This window comes from Macrotis lagotis, chromosome X (genome assembly GCF_037893015.1).
Source record: "Macrotis lagotis isolate mMagLag1 chromosome X, bilby.v1.9.chrom.fasta, whole genome shotgun sequence".
Classification (NCBI taxonomy): Eukaryota; Metazoa; Chordata; class Mammalia; order Peramelemorphia; family Peramelidae; genus Macrotis; species Macrotis lagotis.
Window position 1 is genome coordinate 672,243,932 of NC_133666.1, and position 16,503 is coordinate 672,260,434.

At 44.9% G+C, this 16,503-nt stretch overlaps 1 protein-coding gene and 1 non-coding gene across 6 annotated transcripts in view; both read left to right on the plus strand.

The window, feature by feature from the left end:
- Nucleotides 1-16,503, plus strand: part of SH2B3 (SH2B adaptor protein 3) — a 102,065-nt gene that overhangs the window by 73,149 nt on the left and 12,413 nt on the right. The gene's annotated exons all lie outside the window — the stretch shown is intronic.
- Nucleotides 8,971-9,074, plus strand: LOC141503622 (U6 spliceosomal RNA). The gene has a single exon (XR_012472967.1). It is a non-coding gene; the product is annotated as a U6 spliceosomal RNA (small nuclear RNA).

Here is a 16,503-nt window from a genome sequence, read left to right on the forward strand (position 1 = left end):
GGAGTATCCCAGAAACATCTAGCACGGGCCAGATCATGAGGTTCCTGGAATAATCTAACCTCAAACAGATGGCCAGTCAGGAAAATTGGAAGCTGTGAAGGACTCCTTTCTGGATTCCTAATGAATTAGTTACCAAATTGGGAAGAGAACATAAGTGTTCTATATTCTAAGATCCCTCCCAGCTTTAGCCTTGTTTGTTCTAAGTACCTCCCAGCTCTGTCATTCTCTGTGACTATGTTGCAGTCAATTTATTAAGACCCTTCTATGTATTTGGCGCTGTGGCAGCTAGATGGCACAGTAGGTAGAGCCCTGATCTTAAAGTGAAGAGGTGAATTCAAATTCTACCTCAGACATTATTAGCTGTGTGACCTTGGGCAAGTCATTTAACCTTGATTGCCTTGATTCCAGGGCCATCTCCAAACTATCTGGCCACTGAACCCAGATGGCTCTGGAGGAGAAAGTGAGTCTGGTGACTTAGCACAGCACCCCCTCACTCAAATCCAATTCTACTCCTTGTCACTCAAATCACCTCCCTGATGTCATGGTCTTCTTCTAGAAAGAAGGACAAATGCCATCTTGATAATCATTATCTTCATCATTATCAAGCACTTGGGATATTCAAAGAAAGGCAAAAGATAGCTCCTACCCTCAAGGAGCTTACAATCTAATCAGGGAGATAAACATGAAAATAACTCCATTCAAATGAGATAGAGACCAGAGAAATGGGAGATAAAAAGATGCGGGAAAGGATTGAGAAAGGCTTCAGGTGGGGGGTGGGGGGACACAGCCAGAGAAAATGTCCAGAAACTGGAGATAAGATTATCTTATTTGGGGAACTTCAAGAGCCAGTGTCACTAGATGGTATAAATGGAGGCAGCTAAACAACCTTAGATTAGAGGATTCTGAAGATTAAACACCACAAATATTTATTCAGAGTCCACCCTATGCCAGCATTATATTAGGTATTGGTACTACAAAAACAAGACCAAAAAGCCCTCAACAAAAAGCTTACATGATTCCCCAAATCTAGTAAATTGAATTTTTAAAAAAGCCAAGTTCTGGATTAAGGTTCCCCCTGCACCACACAAAAAAAATCATCTGCACAAAGATAAAGGAAAAAAAAAATAGATTGTGTGAAAACGATCTGGCGCTTCTACTGGACCCCCAGCCCCAGTAGGAGTCATCAGTTGACTTGGAATCTTAGACTGCATTGGAAGAGAAAGGATGCCATCATCAGGTTTGTGGTCTGCTCTGGCGTGGCTCCCTCTGGAGAAGTTGATTATCAAATTTTTAATGGGAACATTTACTTCTGGGACATGGGCAAATGCTCCGTATCAGAGCTTGATTTATTGTTGATTTTTTATTTTTTTTTTTTGGACACAACTGAGGTTAAGCGACTTGCCAGGGTCATCTGAGACCAGATACGTGCGTCTAGCTGTCTCAATATAGGGTTTTTTGTTATTTGTGTGAACTCAAAGAAGTGACGGAGAAAATAATAATATTAAAAGTATGTCCAGGGCACATCTCACCCACCCACATCGCATTTATCAGCACGCCCCTGATACGGCAGAAAGAAAGAACATGAAAAACCAGAGTGTCTGTCCCGAGAGAAAAAACCAGGATGATGAGAGACCTGGAAACCACAGGTCTGCAAAGGCCATTCGAGGCCAAGAGAAGAGAAGGCTTGGGTGATGAGACATCACCAGGGACTTCACTTGGAACTTTTCCCTAATTAGAAATACTACAACTAATCAGGACTGCTTGGAGAGGAGGATTCCCCATTACTGGAGCTTATTAAACAAAGCCTAGAAGCCTTTTTAAAAAAATTCATTCCAATTCAAAAAAGGTGATTATTTTGGTCATCCACATTTCCCAGTGGGTTCCCCCTTCCTTTCTAGAGAGCCACCTCTAATAACAAAGAATTAAAGAGTGGGGGGGAAGTACAATATCTCATTCCTCACCCATGGTCCCTCACCTCTACCAAGGAGTGGAGGGAGCTGCCCTCTCCTAGCTCAACTTAGTCATTAAACTTTCAGAACTTTGGGTTTCTATTATTTTGCTGTTCTTTCCATTCACGTTGTTGTAGTCTTGGTGAACATTTTTTGCCTGGTTCTGCCTGGTGTTGCTCTTGGAGATTAAGATTTGCCAAGAACTTTACTAAATATTATCTCATTTGATCCTTGCTACAACCTAGGGAGTTAGGAATTATTATCCCCATTTTACAGATAAGGAAACTGAGGCTGAGAGAAGGATGAATGACTTGCCCAGAGTCCCACAGCTACATGGATTGCCTTTTGGCAATAAGATACATATTTGCAGAAATATGTACACATGTTAATACACACATGTCTACAATCATGCATGCATGGACATATACATCATTGTATTTTCCCCTGTGTTTTTCCTTTGAGGATTTTTTTGGGGGGGTCTTTTTCTCTGGCATACTGTAGGTGATTAATGCATGCTTGGACAATGAATGTCTCCCCAGGATGACCTGTTGTTTCCAAGGCTAAGGGAAGGCTTTCTGTCCAGGTCCCCACCTGGACTCAATGACCTGAAGTTCTCTGATTGTTCTCTTCTTGCTGGTCCAGGGTGTGCTCCATCTCCCCAGAGCAGGGTCCATAGGGTCCCTTAGCCCCACCATCCCCTTCCCCCCCTCAGCCTCAGGGCTGCCCCTCTGTTGTCTCTTCTGGTTACTGAGAAATCCCTTTCTGGGTATTGCCCTTGCCTATCAGAGGCCTATCTGTGGGCTGGGTGCCTCCTCAAGGCTGAGGCCTGTCTCCTGAGTCTGACTTGACAAGACTCCCCGTATCAGAGAACCTCATCGTTTCCTCCGTGCAGTGTATGTGGTGGTGGGGGAGAGAGATTTCTAATCTCGGATTTGGGGGAGGGGGGAGGGGTACTTTTTTTAACTTAAAAAAAGTTCCTTATTCAATACTCCCCTTGGAAGAGGAGGGGAAATAATAGGGCAGGGGAGAGAGCAACAGACTCGGATCCAGAGTCTGAGTTTGCATTTTAACCCTGACCTTTGTTCCCTAGGTGAGCCGGGGCAACTCACCTTCCATTTCTCTGAGCCTTAGTTTCCACATTTGTAAAATGAAGGAGTGCAACTAATTCAAACATTTATCAACTGCTCCACTACACACCTTTCATGAACCACCGGCTGCAAACTTTCAACAGCCTCTGCCTCCGAGGAGTTCATATCTATTCATTCAGTTAGTTAATATGCATTTATTAGGCACCTAACTGTATTGGGGACACCAAATCAAAGAGGGTACACGCCATCTGGACACGCCATGGACAGAGATCAACATATACACAGTAATAGTGGGCAAAAGGGAAGGAGGAAAGGCTCCTTTAGCTGAGCTTTGAAGGGAGGAAACAAAGGTGAGAGGCAAGGGTGCAGAGGGACAGCCTCTCTGACCCAGAGAGGAAACATCATGCATGTGACAACAGCCAGGATAAGATGTGTCGTTCAGTTGCTCAGTCATGTCCAATTCTTCATGACCCCATTTGAGGTTTTCTTGGCAGAGATACCAGAGTGGTTTACCATTTCCTTTTCAACTCATTTTACAGATGAGGAAACTGAGGCAAACAGAGAGAAGTGACTTGCCTAGGGTCACACCGCTAGGAAGTGTCAGAGGCCAGATTTGAACTCAGGAAGATGTGTTTTCCAGGTTCCAAATCCGTCTTAACTAGGCTAAGGGACTCTAGAAGTAGGAGAAAGCCAGAGAGTCATGTGCAACATGGAATGATAGCAAACCAATAAGTATTTATTGAAGACTTATTTCCGTATTTTGGAGATTCTTGAGCCTGGGACTGACCTGGTCAGATCTTAGGAATATGTGTGGACGGGAAAGACCAATTAGGGGATTATTTTAATAGTCATAGACTCCCAGATTTGGGACTGGAAGAGACCAAAGGGCCATCCAACTCCTTCATTTTCTGTATGAGGACACTGACTCCCCAGGGTTGCACAGGTTGTAAGCAAGATTCAAATCCAGATCCTCCACCTCTCAAACCAAGCAGCCCTCTTTCCACTAGACCGTGCTATAGCCTATAAATGTTAAGTGGAGTTTACAGAGGGTTCCATCTAATCCAACAAGCCTTGATTAAGTGCCAGGTCAAAGTGGTGACTGTGTACATAAATAATGACATCCCTGGGTGCTTCAATGTTTTCAGTTTAGAACCATCAGCACCCCATGAGTTAGATGCTAGTATTGATAGAGACAAGGGATGGGGGAGATGTGATGGAGGAAAAAAATAAAAGAGACAAGATTTTGCCACTGATTGGTCGTGTGGAACAAGTGAAAGTGATGTCTTAGATGCCAGAGGGAGGGCAGAGCCCAGGAGAAGAATAGATGATTTCTAAGAATTTTAACCATCTGTCTCCTCCCTTTCCCCTTCTCCACCCCTTGACTCCTTCAGGTCCCAGCTAAAATTTCACATTCTTCAGAGAGCCCCTCCAGAGTCTCCTTAATCTAATAAGATTCTCTCTACAAATTATCTCCAATTTATCCTGATTATATCATTGTTTGAATGGAATTATTGACTTGTGGCCTCCCCATGAAACTGTGAGCTCCTTTGAGAGACTTTTCCTTTTCGATGCATCTTTTGCCCATGGTAGACACTAACATCAGGGAGGTGATGCCATAACAAACACAAGAACTGAATTTGAGTGAGGGGAGGATGGGCTAAGTCACCAGCCCCTCCTCCAGAACCATCTGGATCCAGCGGCCAGATATGGATCAGGACGACTGGAGATGGCCCTGGATGCAAGGGAATCAGGGTTAAGTAACTTACCCAACTATCAAGTGTCTGAGGCTGGATTCGAACTCCTGTCCTCTTGAGTCATCATTATTTAGGCTCGTTGATAATCGATAAATCGATAGTGTTTTCTCTGGGTGTCCAAAGACATGGAGATCACTGAATGGAAAAAGAGGTGCCCCTGACAATGAAAGTGAACCCTGAAGCGGTGGGTCGACTATAACTAGCATTTGTAGTACAATTTTGAATACTAAAGTGATGATGAATATCCTTACCTCACCCCTGATCTTCCTAGGAAGGCATCTAGTTTTTTCCTATTACAGATAATGCTTGCTCTTGGTTTTAGATAGACACTACTTATCATTTTGGGGGGCAGCAGGTGCTGCAATGGAATCAGGGGAACCTGGGTTCACATCCTTTCTCAGACACTTGCGAGCTGTGAGACCTTGAGCTAGTCATTTGACCGTTTACCTTAGTTCTTCATATGGAAAATAAGCTGGAGAAGGAAAAGACAAACTCTTCAAGTATCTTTGCCAAGAAAAGCCCAAATGGCTTATGAGACTCTTAACAACAGCCATTTACCATTTTAAGGAAAACTCCATTTACACTAAATGCTTTCTAGGGTTTTTAATAGGGATGGATGATGTCAAAAGCTTTTTCTGCAACAATTGAGATAATCACATGATTTCTATTGGTTTTGTTATTGATATGGTCAACTGATTGTGCTGATGGTTTTCCTAATATTGAGCCAGCCCTGTGTGCCTGGAATAAATCCCACCCGGTCACAGTGTATCATATTTGTGATAAATCGCTGTAATCTCCTCGCTAGGATTTTATCTAACATTTTTGCATCACGCTCCATTAGGAAAACTGGTCTAGATAGTTTCCTTTCTCTATTTTTGCTCTTCCTGGTTTAGGTGTCAGCACAGTTTCTTGGTAAAGGCTTCTATGCTCAGTGTCTGCTCCTAACCAAGCCCTGTCTCCTAAAGTTCAAAACATTAAAATGATACCCAGGGTCATCCAGACCTGAGGAGATGACTTTTCTAAGCAGCCTTCCCCTGGACTCTGCCCTATATAACTTTTCTTTTAGACTGGGAGAGCCAAGAAGACCAGTCTCCTGAGTCTGGAGATTATTGAAAATGTGCCTGAGAATACATGAGCCCTTCATTTGAAAGCATTTAAATTGACTGGGGATGGGGAAGGAGGGAAATCACCCCGGTGATCCCTTTAGAAATGAGATTTGGCAAGGGTACACAAGTGCTGGCTGTCACAGGGCCAGGTCTGAGGATGGGAGACCTTTTCCCTCACTTGTAGCCCCGTCTCCCTCATGCTGGAAAGTCCCACAGATAAACCTGTGAGATCAGTAAACTAATTCCATGCCATTTCCTTTGGGGAGATAAGAAAGAATGGGAAGGGAGAGCGGCTGGCAGGCAGGTAAACACAGCTGGCTTGGTCCTTCTACCTTCTCAGCTTATCTGTCTGCCCCCCCCCCCCAACTCTTTTACCTCATTCAGCTGAGGGGGAAGCAAGTGTTAAGGCCATGAAAGTCTATGGTTTTGAAAAAAATCAGAATCATAATTTGTCCAAGCTAGGAAGGGCCTTAGAACGGGGGAGCTTAAAATGGGATCTCTTGGCTGGAGGGGCCTTACAACAGGAAATATCAGAGGTGGAGGGTCCTTAGATCAGATGTCCTGACCCGAGGGGCCTTAGAACAGGGGATGTCAGAGCTGGCGGGTCTTTAGGACAGGGATGTCCTGGCTGGAGCTGCCTTTGAACACATGTTCTGGTGTCTATGAACTTGATTTAAAAAGCTCAGTAACTATTTCAATATTTACATTTTCCTTTATATGTGATTTTAAAAGATGATTTGGGGAAGGGGTCTATAGGCTTCCTCAGACTGCCTAAGGGGCTTAGAATGCCTGTTGTAAGTTATGTAGTCCACCTTTACATATGGGGAAACCAAGGCTAACGGCCTAGTCAGGAATAGGCCTCTCGACCCCCAGCCTGACCCTCCTTTTTTGGCCTGGACCGGCATGGTGTTCTCCATTTTGTTCACATAGCCCCCCCCCCATGTCCATGTTCTCGTCAACGTGTGTTCCTCACTTTTTCCCTTGAGAGAGTCCTGTGCCTCGGGGTGGCAGGCAGGGTGATGCCAGCCTTGCCCACCTGCCCCCAGAACCTCTGGCAGATAAACTTCTTTGCTCTAAGAACTTTCCGATGGAGCAGCCAGAGCTTGGGCTTGGGGGGGGGGCAGTTTCAACCTTCCTCCAGTTCTTGTTCTGAGAAAGAGGAAGCCTGGTCTTGGCCAGGTCGGGATTTATTGTTTGAGTCTGCCTAAAGTTGTTTGGTCAGCGATTTTGGCAGGTGCCTATTCAGGGGCTCTTGGAAAAGGGGGGAGGGCTCTGCAGTCAGAATGAAACCCCTGTGGCGGGCGGCCTGGCTGGTTAAATCTCACCACCCGGGCTCGGCGGGGAGGGCCGTGTTGACATGGGGGGGTGTGTGGCCATGACTTCTAAATGTTACTTAACCCTTGGAGGAAGTGAAAGTCAGACCAGGGGTGGAGGGAAGGCCTAAGGTTCCACATCCCCCTCACCCCTCAACCCCAGGGATGGTTCCTTGCCAATAACCCCCGGACGTCACAGTCGATCCAGAGTTAGGACCAGACGGTAGGCTGGCGGCTCTACAGATGAGGAAAGATGCAGTGATTTCAGTGTTTTTGAGGGCTTCAGGTGAGAGGAGGCCGAGATCTAGTGCCAGACCTTCTCAGCCGGAGCCGTCAGCCTCCACACGCCTCCCAGCATCGAAGCCATCTGTCTTGTGTGGGCCTTGCCCCCATGGTTTCCACTTCTCTGTGATGCCACCCTTCACACATTTTCTTATCTCCCTCTTTTCTCTGTTCTTCCCAACTCCAATTGCACCAACCCAGTGGTGACAGGTCATATTTGATAGAATATTTCTGTATTTTTGGTTTTTGCAAGGCACTGGGGTTAAGTGACTTGCTCAAGGTCACACAGATAGAGTCTGAGACCAGATTTGAACTCATGAAGATGAGTCTTCCTGACTCCATGCTCTATCCACTATACCCTCTTCTTATAAGACCTTCAACTGATAGGGCCATGGTATCCTAGACTTAGGATTCCCCACCTCCCCGCTCCCATTCTAGAATGAGGAACCTGAAGGCCAGAGAAGGAAGTGAACAGAACTGGAATTTGAACCCAGGGCCTGTAAATAAAGTAAACTTTTCTTTCGACAACATTTAGGGAATGACTTGTTGTTTTTGCTGTTCATTTGCTTCAATCATATCTGACTTTTCATGACCCCAAACGGAGGCAAATAGGATGAAGTGAGCCACCCAGGGTTACATAGCTAGTATGCATCTGAGGCTGGATTTAAACTCAGACCTTCCAGACCCTGTGCTCTGTATAGACAGATATGTAAAGACCTGATCTGGCTACAACCAAATCCACAGGTTATACTCGGATTCTTGATTTAGGGGTTCTCGGGGACTTCACCAGTCATCTCGCCCCATCCCTTCATGCTACAGGTGAGGAGAGGAAGATAACATGATTTGCCCAAGGTCATATATTGAAGAAGTGGCAGAGCTGAAACCAGGCCCGAGGTTTCCATTCTTCCACCCCTTCCTAAAGGGGAACTAGGACCCATCTGAAAGCCCTGGCGGGGCTAGTTCAGCTCTTTCTATAAAAACCCAATTGAGAATGGAATTTCTCAGAATCACAGGACAGAGGGAAAGGCAGTGAAACCCAGCCCTTCTCTCTAAATCTCTCCTCCCAAACCTGTCCAGCCTTCCAAAGTCTGAGAGTAACCCCTGAAGCCCAGAATGAGAGGATTTTTTTATTTAGTTTTTTTTTTGTGAGGCACTGGGGTTAAGTGACTTGCCCAAGGTATCAGGTGTCTGAGGTGAATTTAAATGCAAGTCCTCCTAACTCCAGGGCTGGTGCTCTATCATACCACCTAACTACTCTGAGAGCATTTTTTTTTAGAGTAGACTCCAATAGTTGGCATGGGATTCAGAGGAGCAGGGTTGTGAACCTTACAGCAGGAGTTCTTTTTTAAAAATAGTTTTTCCCAATGTAAAGACTTACAGATTGCCTGCTGTGGTGGGGGGTGGGGGAGGGAAGTGAGATTAGAGGAAAATATTGTAAAACCCAAAATAAATAAAATCTTTCTTAAAAAAAATGTGTAGTGCTCGCTTCGGCAGCACATATACTAAAATTGGAACGATACAGAGATTAGCATGGCCGCTGCGCAAGGATGACACGCAAATTCATGAAGCATTCCATATTTTTTATAGTACAGATCTGTTATGTAGCCCTTTAAAAAAAATGAAGCATAGTCTATCATAAAAATGTATTTTTTCAAAACTATTTTTTCAGGGTTTGAAGGATTTAGATTTTAGAATTATTGATGATTAAAGCTATTTCCATTACATGCAAAAAAATGTGTAATTAGAACTCAAAAATTTTTTTTCCAATTACAGGTAGAAACAATTTAACATTCATTTATTTTTAAATTTTAGTTCCAAATTCTCTCCTTCTCTTCCTCCCCACATTGAGAAGGCAAGCAATTTGATATCTTTACATGTGATATAACTTAGACATTTCTGTGCAGTCTTGTAAAATTTATTTCCAAATTAGTCATATCTACAACTTTTGTTGCATCCTGAAACCCTCAGTGAAGCCTAATACTACTGTGATTTGTAGCACACATTCATAATAGAAGGAAACGGTAAATTTCAGTTAGATGATAGTGAAAATGAAGATGCAATATTATATATATATATGTATATATATATACACACATGAAAATATAGATGTATATTTACACCCATATTTTTCCCATCCAAGTTTATGGAGCCCCTGGAAGCTAGCCATGGATCCCTTAGGGAGTCTCTGAGCCTCAGGTTAAAAGTGCCTGAGAGGGATTAAAGTACTGGTCCTGGAGTCGGAGGACCTGAGTTGAAATTCAGCCTCAGACACTGTGTGACCCTGGGCAAATCACTTAACCCCAATGGTCTGACAAAAAAAAACAACAAACCCTAACCTAGAATAATCTAAAAATCATAGAATTTAAAGTTGGAAAGGACCTATGTGTTATTTAACCTCATTTAGCAGAGGTGGAAACAGGGGCTTCCCAGAGCTTTAGAATGACTTTTGAGGTCGCACAACCCAACTCACTCTATTCTCTGTCCCTACTCCATTTTAAAGAATATGAAACTGAGACCCATATTAGGGGAATGACCTTCCCAAGATGTACACATCAAAGGGTTTTTTTTTTTTTTTTTTAGGTTTTTGCAAGGCAAATGGAGTTAAAAGTGGCTTGCCCAAGGCCACACGGCTGGGTAATTATTAAGTGTCTGAGACCGGATTTGAACCCAGGTACTCCTGACTCCAGGGCTGGTGCTTTATCCACTGCGCCACCTAGCTGTCCCGGTTTTTTTTTAAAGGGGGAAGTACAATCAGTTAGGATGAAATCCAGAAGGACGTCATCAGTCATTCAGCAAAGATTTTACTAAGTGACAATCATTATGCTAAACTCTGACGATGCAGAGAAAGGCACAATCTCAAACAACACAAGCACAGAAATCCAAGTTCTTGTTAGAAAGAGAGAGAGAGACAGAGAGAGAGAGAGAGAGAGACAGAGAGACAGAGAGACAGAGAGAGAAAGAAAGAAAGAAAGAAAGAAAGAAAGAAAGAAAGAAAGAGAGAGAGAAAGAGAGAAAGAAGGAAGGAAGGGGCGGCTAGGTGGCGTAATGGATAAAGCACCAGCCTTGGAGTCAGGAGGACCTGGGTTCAAATCTGCACTCAGACACTTAATAATTACCCAGCCGTGTGGCCTTGGGCAAGCCACTTCACCCCATTTGCCTTGCAAAAAAAAAGAAAACTTTAAAAAAAAGATCAGTTTCTTGGTTTTCCAGTTCTTGCAGAGCTTGGAAGAAAATAAGAAATAAGACTGGAAAGATGAACTGATAAGATTGTGGAAGGTCAAATAGAAAAGTTTGAACTTTAACTGGGAACTAATAGGGAGGCACTGAGAATGTTTGAGCAGAGTAATTTGATCATGTGGTAGAAGGAATGAGGGAGGAAAGGAAGAAACAAGGTTTGTTGGTAGAGATCCAACTTTGGAACTGGGAAGAGCTATGTTCAAGTCTGACCTGTGAGCACATTCTGATGAAGTGACCCTAAACAAATTACTTACCTTTCTAAGTTGGAGAGAAGGAATGCATCTACGGTATTGGTGGAGGGAATTTTCTTACTCTGGAGTTCCCTGTATCGATGAAGTCAGATACAGACCTTGTCTCTTATGATATTGGGGTTTTTGTTTTGTTTTTGCAAGGCAATGGGATTATGTGACTTGCCCAAGGCCACACGGCTAGGTAATTATTAAGTGTCTGAAGCTGGAGCTGAACTCAGGTCCTCCTGACTACAGGGCTATTGCTCTATCCACTGCGCTACCTAGCTGCCTCCCCCTTAAGATGTTGGTGATAGGTGGTAAGCTGATAGGGACCTCAAGCAGAATCCAGTCAAACCACCCTTCCCATTTCTTATAGTTGAGGAAATAAATGATGAGGTGACTTGCTCAAGGTCATCCAAGTAATGTCAGAAATGAGATTTGAACTTAAGTCCTTTAACTCTAGAGCCACGGTTCTTGTTTTCTAAACCAGAGAATAGAGGAAGAAATCCCCTTGGAGCTAGGTTTTAATGAACGCCTGTAGCTGGTTAGTGAATGAATGCAGGTGGCAGTGGGAATAGACAGAAGAGGATATTTTGGATCCACCTGCCCTTTGCAGACAGATCCAGGATGGAGGGGCCTTGACTTTGACTTCTGGCTTTGTTGCCAATTAGCAGCGTGAACTTGGCTTTGGCTAAGTCCCTTCCTCTCCAGTCTTCATTTTCTCATTGGTATATCACAGTCCGTGCCTGCTTCCTTCACTGGCGCCATGGCAAGGCCAAAGGTCACCGGTAAGTGAAGTCCTTTGTTGAACCCCCATGGGATCATAATGAAATAATAATCATATCATAAATAATATTGTAATGTAAGATTATAATTAAAATGCCAGAGGTGAAGGTGATCAAGTCAAGGCCTGCTGGGTGAGAAGGAGCCCCATCACATCTGGGTTGGCCAAGGTCACTGGAGGAGGTGGACAAGCAGAGGCTCTTGGGGACTAGGGGGACCAATTGGATTGTTTTCTTGGGAAGGCCACTGGGCACCCCACTGTTCCCTATGGGGTAAGGAAAGCAGTTCCTTATTATCGTCTGGTTTTCCTTTTGGAAAGGCAGCTTGGGGCCAGAAACCTGAGCCTTGTCTGGCTGACGTGATGGGGTGAAGGGGGGAGCCTCAGCTCTGACCACCGCCTGGGGAGGGGCCCATTCCACCACCACCCCTTTTCCACCTCTACCCCCTTACCCCCAGGGACTCAAACCTTCTGTGTCATTGGTTTTTTGAGAAGAGGAAGACATACAAGATAGTTAACTTCCCTCCAGGGGATGTGAGAAAACATATTCAGCATTCAAATAAAAACTGGACTTCCCTGGAGCCCACTGCCAAAGGGGCCAGGAGGAGGCTCGCCCCTTTTTCCTTGCTGGAAAAAAACCATAAAGGAGAGTTGGTTTTGTGGTTGTTGATAGGAAACAACTATTAGGCCCATTCAGTCAACAGTCAACAAATATTTATTAAACTCATTATTTGTAGCACATTATGCTGAGTATACAAAGAAAAGCAACATCATCAAGGGGTTCAGCCACATACCTTCAAGGGAACCTGCATGGACAACATGTAACAGTGTAATTGGGGAAGGGTCTTCTGGGTTTCTGGAGTGCAAGGATGGGCATCATGGAGTCAGAAAACTTGAAGGGTAGTCAAGATCCTGGTTGGGAATCTACATTTACTCTTGGAGGCAATAGGAAGTGTGTCTAGGATTTTTATGAGATGGCCTGGGCTCTCTGGACACCATTGCCTAGTCTTCTCAAAATAGACTGTGAAAACATCCCCCCTCCTCCCAGCCTCTAGTGTGACCCCAAAGCAGCAAAAAGGAGGGAAGGAAGCTAGGAATCAGTCCCCAAACTGGCTTGGTTTTGAGGGTCTCTGCCTGTCCTAGAAAGGGGTAGAGAGCAGGTGTTTTCACAACCCGGGCGGGGGGATTATCTGCTCCCCACTAGGATCAGCCAGATCCCTTCTGGTCAGCCTCTATTTCTCTGACAAGCTGAACGTCCCACTTCCACCCAGTTCTATGCGGAGGGAGCTGGGGGCTCATGAATAATTTTCACATCGGATACACAGTAGGAGCTTAATAATAAATACCTCAACTGTTGCTATACCTTTTAGCCGATGCTGAGCCTTAGAAGTGGCTTGCTCAGGTTCCTAGGGCCAGTGCCATGGAAATTATTCAGTGGGTGTTGTAAACATAGTCATAGGTTTAGCGCCAGAAAGAACTTCGGAGGCCATCAAGGCAAGCCCCATCTATAGACGGGAGTTGCTCAAGGCCACACAGGAAAGGGAGACAGCTGGGATTTGAATCCAGTTCCACTGGCCAAATTCAACTACCTCTCCACTGCCTCCTTGGCAAGCATCTATTAAAGGCTAGCTACTGTGTACAAGGCCCCATGGGGACCAGACCTAGTCTGGCCTTCTCACAAAGCATTCATCCCTTTTCAGTCCTGTTTTGAGTCTCCATGACCCCATTAGGAGTTTTCTCGGCAGCTCCTGGAGGGATTTGCCATTTCCTTTCCTAGTTCATTTTACATATAAGGAAACTGAGGCACGGTGTCTTGCCCAAGGGAAAACAGCTAGTGTCTGAGGTTCGACTTACACTCAGGTCTTCCTGACTCCAGGGCTGAATCTGGATGAGGGGGGCTGAAGATAACCTGGTGAACCATAGATTCCAGGTTTTATTGGGGATCTGGGAAGACACTGAATCTTGGCAGCAGCTGTCCCTAGCACTTGTGACAAGCTCTTCCACTCCCTCTGCCTCCTGCAGTCCTTGGCAGCTTTCAAACTTATGCTCCATCCTTCTCCCCAAGAATGCTCCTTATTCACCTTGTAATCATTTATACTTTTATTTAGACATGGTTTTTCCTTTAAAAGAATTGTGGGCAAGATCTCATTTTTTTGGTCTTTAGTCTTGCATCTTGGTTGACTGATTCTGGAGAACTGGGGAGAGAGGGCAGATCAAAGGCAGTTCAGGTGCCCAGCAAGATGAGCAGTTGGCATTGGTTGGACTGCTTGTGGTCAGGACCCAGCTGGCAAGCAGGGTTCCGGGGAAGGGAGCTCTTGTTCTGGGCCGCTTTGGCAGTCTCCCAAGGTCCTCAGAGGCTGTGCAGTAAGATGTGAAATCTCTGCCGTTGAGGCACGAGACCCTGAGCTAGCTCGGGAGGTTGGGTGGGTAGGAGGGGGTGCAGAGGTAATGAGGGTCCTGATCCCTTCCTCCCTCAGAGCTGGCAGAGAACAACCATCTGAGCTCAGAGGAAGCATCGGGTGTAAGAGATTACATTCTTGAGCCTGCAGACTTGGGGGCCGAATTCTTGGAATCTTTTCCCTTCTTGTTTCTAATCCTCTCAAATACTACAGCTCCATCTGAATGGGGGGGGGGGGAATTGGGGGACTGGGTGTAGAGGGGAAAAGAAGGGCACTGGCCTCTGAAGGTGCTGGTACTCAGACCTTCCCTGCCCCGTTCCAAACATGTTGATGGGCTTTCATCACTCAGAAATGGCCAGGAAAATCATTCCTGTTTTCCGACCCTTACAAAGAACTCCTCCCAGGGAGATTTGTTGTTAAAACAATTCATTTTAGTCTCAAACTCAGAATTTCTTTTTTTATAGCAACAAGTATTACTACCATGGTTCATTTACAGATTTAAAAAAGATTTCACTAAGGTCCTATCAGTGGTATCTGGGGGCAATGTCTATTCCACTTCCAACCCTTTCCCCTAAACCATGCTGGTTCATAACCCCAATGATGAGCAAGTTTTCCCAATATGCAGGGTCCAGGGGTCTCCCCAACTAGTAGAAAATTGGTTTTGAAACAATTACCTTGGGTGGGCTTGGACTCAATGGGTTCTTGGCTCCCTAAGTGTGAGCACTCAAGACAGATACCTCCCGTGCAAGAAAGGCAAGGCATTGGTTTTGAAGTCACGAAGACCCACAAATAAGCTATGATACTGGAGAGCTAAGTTTCAGATCTTTGCTTTGAAGGGTCCCTACTCAAATATCCTCGTGTCTGCTTTGCCAAGCAAAGATCAGGGAGCACGACTTCTGGGAGCCTTGGGAAAGGGCTGGTGAGCTTGTCAGAGTGGGGATACTTCAGGGCCTTTCTGCTAAATGGCAGGGGAAAAACAATTTTAAGGGGGCAGGGCAGGGAGAAGGAAAGAAGGAATTTGGAAAGCCCCTGGAAAAGGCATGAGGAATAACCCCAGCAAAGCAAAATTTTTTGAGACTTAAGTGAGGGAGGAACAGCACCCTCTGCCTGAAACTTGGCGGCAACATTCAGACCTCCTTCAGCAGGGCCTGGGAAATGATCAGGTTTGTGATCAGATGACTTCTATCCTCTGTTCTTATCATTTGGGGCTTCTTCCCCCCCCCATCTGTTTTTCTTCTAAGTAGATTTCATTAGTCTTATGACCCCAGAGAAATCTTAAAATCGGAGAAGGAAATATAAAAGATAAAGATATGGGAGGAGGGGAGCAGCAGAGATTGGGGGGGGGAGGGAAGAACGGTTCTTCCTCATTCATTCTCTTTCCCTACTCTTTTGCCCAAGATGTTCATCCTGGAAAAGTTTGATGGGACTTGTGGTCAGGACATCGAGGCTAACCTTCAACCCTTGAAGCCCATTGAAAGGTCATACAACCCATACATGCCCAAGGTCATACAACCTTGTTACAACCTATATATACAACCACATTTAGTAGCCCTAGGCTGCATTTGAACCAAGTTGGTCCCACCCTTAGCTGTGCCTCCCTCCACTCCCTCTAAGAGTCTCACCCCATAGTTCATGTCTCCTCATCTCCTTTCACCAATATTATTTCAAAGCTCCCCTAACTGGTCTCCTTCAAGTCTCTCTCCACTCCAAAGCATTTTCCCCTATTGTCCAAATGGTTTTTTTTGTCATTCCCATACTCTGCCAATTCCAGTGGTTTCCATCGTCATTAGGATCTCTTTAGTCTTTCACATCTTGCCCCACTATCTTTTTGGTCTTACACAGTCTTTATACAGTTCCCCTGTCATCCTTTAGGGCAGGCAGTGAGATGGCACAGTGGATAGAGTGCTGGGAAGATCTGAGTTTAATTCTACCTTTAGACCCTAGATAGGTGATCTTGGGCAAGTCACTTCACCCTGTTGCCTCAGTTTCTTCATCTGTAAAATGAACTAGAGAAGGAAATGATTAAAAACACTCCAATGTTTTTGTCAAGAAAACCCCAAATGGAGTCAGAATCAGACAAGACTTAAGGACTCATCCTTTTAAGATGGAGTCAAGGCTTTTTCTGGTTCCTTGCACTCCCTTTGCACTTAACTGCTTTGTATTTTTGCATATTCATGTTGTTCATTTTATACTTAGGCTGTCTTTTTGCAGACCTGTCTCTCATTTGAATGTAAGTTCTTGTATCTTCAGGGGTTAGTCCAGTCCCTAGTGCATAGCAGGTGCTTCTCAGGCCCCAAATGGGGCAAGGCAGCCTTTTATTGAAATCTCTAGCTAAAGAGATCAGCCTCCAGAGCCCAGAGAAAC